Genomic DNA, 6022 nt, shown 5'->3' with positions numbered 1-6022 from the left:
GGGAGGATAGAGCGAGGGGACGGGAATTGCCTGGCGGGGGGGGGGGAGGATAGAGCGAGGGGACGGGAATTGCCTGGCCGGGGGGGGGGGGGAGGATAGAGCGAGGGGGCGGGAATTGCCTGGCCGGGGGGGGGGGGGAGGATAGAGCGAGGGGGCGGGAATTGCCTGGCCGGGGGGGGGGGGAGGATAGAGCGAGGGGGCGGGAATTGCCTGGCGGGGGGGGGGGGAGGATAGAGCGAGGGGACGGGAATTGCCTGGGGGGGGGGAGGATAGAGCGAGGGGACAGGAATTGCCTGGCCGGGGGGGGGGAGGATAGAGCGAGGGGGCGGGAATTGCCTGGCCGGGGGGGGGGGAGGATAGAGCGAGGGGACGGGAATTGCCTGGGGGGGGGGGAGGATAGAGCGAGGGGGCGGGAATTGCCTGGCTGGGGGGGGGGGGAGGATAGAGCGAGGGGGTGGGAATTGCCTGGCCGGGGGGGGGGGGGGAGGATAGAGCGAGGGGACGGGAATTGCCTGGCCGGGGGGGGGGGGGAGGATAGAGCGAGGGGACGGGAATTGCCTGGGGGGGGGGGGGAGTATAGAGCGAGGGGGGGGAATTGCCTGGCCGGGGGGAGGGAGGATAGAGCGAGGGGACGGGAATTGCCTGGCCGGGGGGAGGGAGGATAGAGCGAGGGGACGGGAATTGCCTGGCCGGGGGGGGGGGGGAGGATAGAGCGAGGGGACGGGAATTGCCTGGCCGGGGGGGGGGGGGAGGATAGAGCGAGGGGACGGGAATTGCCTGGGGGGGGGGGGAGTATAGAGCGAGGGGGGGGAATTGCCTGGCCGGGGGGAGGGAGGATAGAGCGAGGACGGGAATTGCCTGGCCGGGGGGAGGGAGGATAGAGCGAGGGGACGGGAATTGCCTGGCCGGGGGGGGGGGGAGGATAGAGCGAGGGGGCGGGAATTGCCTGGCCGGGGGGGGGGGGGAGGATAGAGCGAGGGGACGGGAATTGCCTGGCCGGGGGGGGGGAGGATAGAGCGAGGGGACGGGAATTGCCTGGCCGGGGGGGGGGGGAGGATAGAGCGAGGGGGCGGGAATTGCCTGGCCGGGGGGGGGGGGGGGAGGATAGAGCGAGGGGGCGGGAATTGCCTGGCCGGGGGGGGGGGAGGATAGAGCGAGGGGACGGGGTGCCTGGCCGGGGGGGGGGGAGGATAGAGCGAGGGGGCGGGAATTGCCTGGCGGGGGGAGGGAGGATAGAGCAAGGGGACGGGAATTGCCTGGCCGGGGGGGGGGGAGGATAGAGCGAGGGGGCGGGAATTGCCTGGCGGGGGGGGGGGAGGATAGAGCGAGGGGGCGGGAATTGCCTGGCCGGGGGGGGGGAGGATAGAGCGAGGGGGCGGGAATTGCCTGGCGGGGGGGGGAGGATAGAGCGAGGGGGCGGGAATTGCCTGGCCGGGGGGGGGGGAGGATAGAGCGAGGGGGCGGGAATTGCCTGGCGGGGGGGGGAGAGGGTAGAGCGAGGTGGGGAGAGGGTAGAGCGAGGGGACGGGAATTAACTGGCGGGGGGGCGGCGGTATTTTACTTCCCCACCAGGGAGGCTGCTGGTCAGTGGGAGCACAGGGTCCCCGAAGTTGCAAAGGGGGCAACTTGCCCCCTGGCTCGTGCATTTTGATGTTACTGATTGTGTGTAGCACTTGGTTCACAAATATTCAAGGGCGGATTATTCTGTCTCCTGTCACACCCTTCCCAAAGGCAAAGGTCTTCTTCTGACCAGAACAATGTCTTTCCCAGGTCAGAATAGTAATAGAGATGCAGCCCTGTTAGTCTGATCTTGCTGAAACAAAAGAGGACTGTGCAGCACTTTAAAGACTAACAAGCAAGTGCTGCACAGTCCTCTCTTTTGTTTCCTGGGTTGGACCAACTCTCAGCTTAGCCCCGGATCCTGTCTTTGCACAGCAGCCAGTGCCAGAGGCTTCAGAGGGAAAGAACAGAGCAGGGTATCATCAAGGGATCCCTCCAGCATGCTCCTGTTACAGCATCAGGCACTCAGTGGTGAAGGAACATCCAGAGAACGGGGATGTGTGGCTAATAACCACAGATAGATTGTGAGGGACGTAGCTAAGTCTTTTTTTAATCCAGTTGTAGTTTGGGCCCTCACAACATGCCCCTATAACTCCATGATAGCTTGACAACCACAAGAGTTAAAAAATCATGAGTTATAAACCCTGGAGTCAAAACAAGGACAAAATGACATGGGGTTCTTTTCCTGGGCCTCTGTTCCTGAGCTGTTAGAGTGTAAGACCAGTTCCACAAAACCAGGAACCTAAACGCTTGCATCTTGGCCTGTCCTCATACTTACCCAGTTATCTCTTCCAAACCTCCCATAGTTCTAAGGCCATATCTGCACTACAGACTTAACATTAACTCATCTTCTGTCACCATGGAGTCACCACAGGTGTATGTCACACATGTGCAGGCCTGCTTGAGTCCTTGCATCAGCGCCGAGTGTACCCACCAGAAATGTTTGTCTCAACAATCCACAGCGTGGTGCATCATTGACAGGTATAATTCACCACTCTACTGTAGAGCCAAAATAGGTTACACAGGGATCACCTTCACACAGTGACTGTTCACCATCTCTTACTGTTACACATATCACATATATACAATCATATTTATATTTTGCACCTTTTTTCCTATATCCCAGAAACCAGTGTGGCCCTCCTCACTCTGCCATCTCTGACACAAGCATGCAGCCTGCTTGCCTCCGCACAGCCGTGCAGTATTTAGGAGCTGGCCTTGGGGAAAGGCTCTTGAGCATACTGTGACAGACTAAGACCAGATGGCTATAAGAGAGTAGCCCTGTTGGGGTCCAGGGAAGTGGGCGGGCATAACCTTGCCCACTGCTAAAGGACCCTCTCCCAGCCTACGGGGAGGATCCACTGAATGTGGGATTGGATTCCAGGAGATAACTAAAAAGAAAATAGGGACAAGCCTGATGCTCAAAGGTTTAAATTGAGGGAACTGGAAGGCAACACCAAGCAGAGAACCCTGCTTACTTCAAAATTATGCGCCTACCTCCAAATTACTTATTATGTCTGTCTTGTGATTGGCCTGTGAATGATGCATTGTTGAATTTTGGCTTACCCTGCTTGTCTGCAATGCACATCTCATTCCTTCTCACTGACGCTTGATGATCTGGGTTGATACTGCCTGTTTCCACTTAAGTAACTGTTTTCTTAGAATCATAAAACCATAGTACACTAGAACTGGAAGGGAACTTGAGAGGTTATCGAGTCCAGTCCCCTGTCCTCATGGCAGGACCAAGCACCATCTAGACCATCCCTGACAGGTGTCTGTTTTCTTCTGGGAACACCACTCAGGGAAATCTTCTGAGGGGAAAAATGGCAAATGTTTTGGCATAAGGAGTAACTCATATCCTGAAGGAATGAATAAAGCAGTCAGACTGAACCTGCGTTGATTTGCTGTCAATTCTTTTTAAAAGGCAAGGTATAATTTTTCTGATAATACTGATACATTATACTGGAATCTTTAGCTTATACATGATCCTGATGTCCCAACACTGGGATTATTTGGAGTACAAACCTTACCTTCAACAGGAGTGGGATTAGGATCACTGGTGTTACTCAAATGTTCCAGAAAATCTCCTTTGCTACCTATATAGGTGGTACAACAAACATATGTTTGTCATGTGAAGAATGAGTAAAAACCCAGTGGGCTGGCTTCGTTTCTTGGGTATGTTATCCAGGGTGTGTCTTGCAAGCAGCAACCACAATCACTATAGGTTCACTGAGCCATGATTGGTGATTCTTAAAGAACATCTAGTTCTAACCATACACAAATTCCCACTTGTAATCAAGCCATTGTGACCCTTACTGTGCATAGGCATGCCGTTAACCAATCAATGGCTTTGCAAATAACTAGTCATAGCTCAAGTCCGACACTTGATTTCTTTATCATGTCTCCCTCAGTGGTAGATTGGGCCCTGTAGTCCCAGGGTATGTCTACACTACCCTCCTAGTTCGAACTAGGAGGGTAATGTATGCATACCGCACTTGCTAATGAAGCCCGGGATTTGAATTTCCCGGGCTTCATTAGCATAAGCGGGGAGCCGCCATTTTTAAATCCCCGCTGCTTCGAACCCCGTGTAGCGCGGCTACACGGGGCTCGAACTAGGTAGTTCGGACTAGGGTGCCTATTCCGAACTACCGGTACACCTCGTTTCACGAGGAGTACCGGTAGTTCGGAATAGGACCCTAGTCCGAACTACCTAGTTCGAGCCCCGTGTAGCCGCGCTACACGGGGTTCGAAGCAGCGGGGATTTAAAAATGGCGGCTCCCCGCTTATGCTAATGAAGCCCGGGAAATTCAAATCCCGGGCTTCATTAGCAAGTGCGGTATGCATACATTACCCCGCTAGTTCGAACTAGCGGGGTAGTGTAGACATACCCTCAGTGGCTAGACTGAGGTCCCTTGGCTTGGGGGGACAATCTTCTGCCTGGTGGGTGAGGTAGGGGAAACCCCCACAGCATTGCCCCACTCCATCCTTGGCAGATGCCACGGGGCCAGGAGGTTGGGAAGTGCCCACGCCTGACCCCCCCTCCCCAGTAGAAATGCTGGGTGGGGTTAGGAAATGCCCCAGCACCCTGCCCTTGCTCTCCTAAAGAAGCACCCGGACCCCCACTGCAGTGCTGGGACTGGAGGGGCTCTTGCTCTCCACAGGCATGATGCAGGAACAGATGGTCTGCTCTTAGAGAGAGGACGGGTGGAGACATGAGCAAAAGCGCTGGGGGGAGGTGGGGTGCTGGAACATGGCTGGGCTCCAGGGGATGGGGCCAAAACGGGTGGGGCTGTGGGCCATGCAGCAGGCGGAAGGGCTGAGTAGGGGCCCAACACTTACTCTGGCCCAGAAACCTGAAAACCTTAATCATCCTCTATGTCCATCTTCTATGCCCTGTAGAATGCAACAAGGTCCCCTCTGCTAAAGGAAGAAAGGCTGTCGCTGTGCATATCACAAAACTAGCCCTGCAGCTCTATGAAATGTGTCACAGGGCGGACATCAAGAAATAGTCCAAGCAAGAACTGCGCTGAGGGCAAAGTACTGTTGGCCAGGATGACAAGACAATGCAAATTGGGTTTGCAAAGTAATGAAACTAAAGCCTGAAGGGTGCTATTTTCCATCTGTATTTCAAATGTAACATATAGATACATTTGGTGTGAAAAGCTGAACTGTTACCTTGCAACACCCTTTCCATAACAAAATGCTAATGTTGTTGTCGTTGGACCATCCCCAGTGGGCGGCACAATGTCTGCATTGCAAGAGAGATGGAAAGGACTTAAATCTGGATCCCAACTCGAAAAACAAAGGTGAATTTTGGAATCAATCAGACACATCTACCATGTTCAGAAATTTCTGAATCAACCTTCTATTTGTAAATGCGCTACAATACTATGCCAAAGTCTTATTCATTTCCTTAAAAGTAAGTAAAAAATCTTTGAAAGACAAAGTTCATAATCCTGGGCTTTTATTCCTGCTACACAATGAGGCTGCGTAATTGCAACCAGTACAATGCTGCACGATTCTTTGCCCCTTTGTACGCAATAAACTCTACCTCTCCTTTCACTGGCATGGCATATTTCTTCAGCTTTCCTCTTGTATCGTCTCTCCTAACCCATTTCTACACTACTTTGGGTGGGATTTTTTATTCTGATTATAGAAATGAGCATTGCATTCTCCTTGGATGGCTGTTTTAACCATATGAGTGATGACTCTGCCTACTATATAGGGGCTTATTGAGAACATTTAGACTATGTCTATCCTACAGAGTTTTTCATAAAAACAGCCGTTTTTCCAAAAAACTTCACTTATGTCCATATTGCAATCACGTTCTTTCGAAAAAAATCAAAAGAACAGGGGTTTTTCCAACATTGATAAACCTCTTTCTATGAGGAAGAAGCCTTTTTCTGAAAGAGCTCTTTTGGAAAAAGGCACATGTGGACGGGGAAGAGGGAGTTCTTTCAAA

Source organism: Pelodiscus sinensis, chromosome 2 (genome assembly GCF_052426305.1).
Source record: "Pelodiscus sinensis isolate ZL-2025 chromosome 2, ASM5242630v1, whole genome shotgun sequence".
Lineage (NCBI taxonomy): Eukaryota > Metazoa > Chordata > Testudines > Trionychidae > Pelodiscus > Pelodiscus sinensis.
This window is presented reverse-complemented; position numbering follows the sequence as displayed.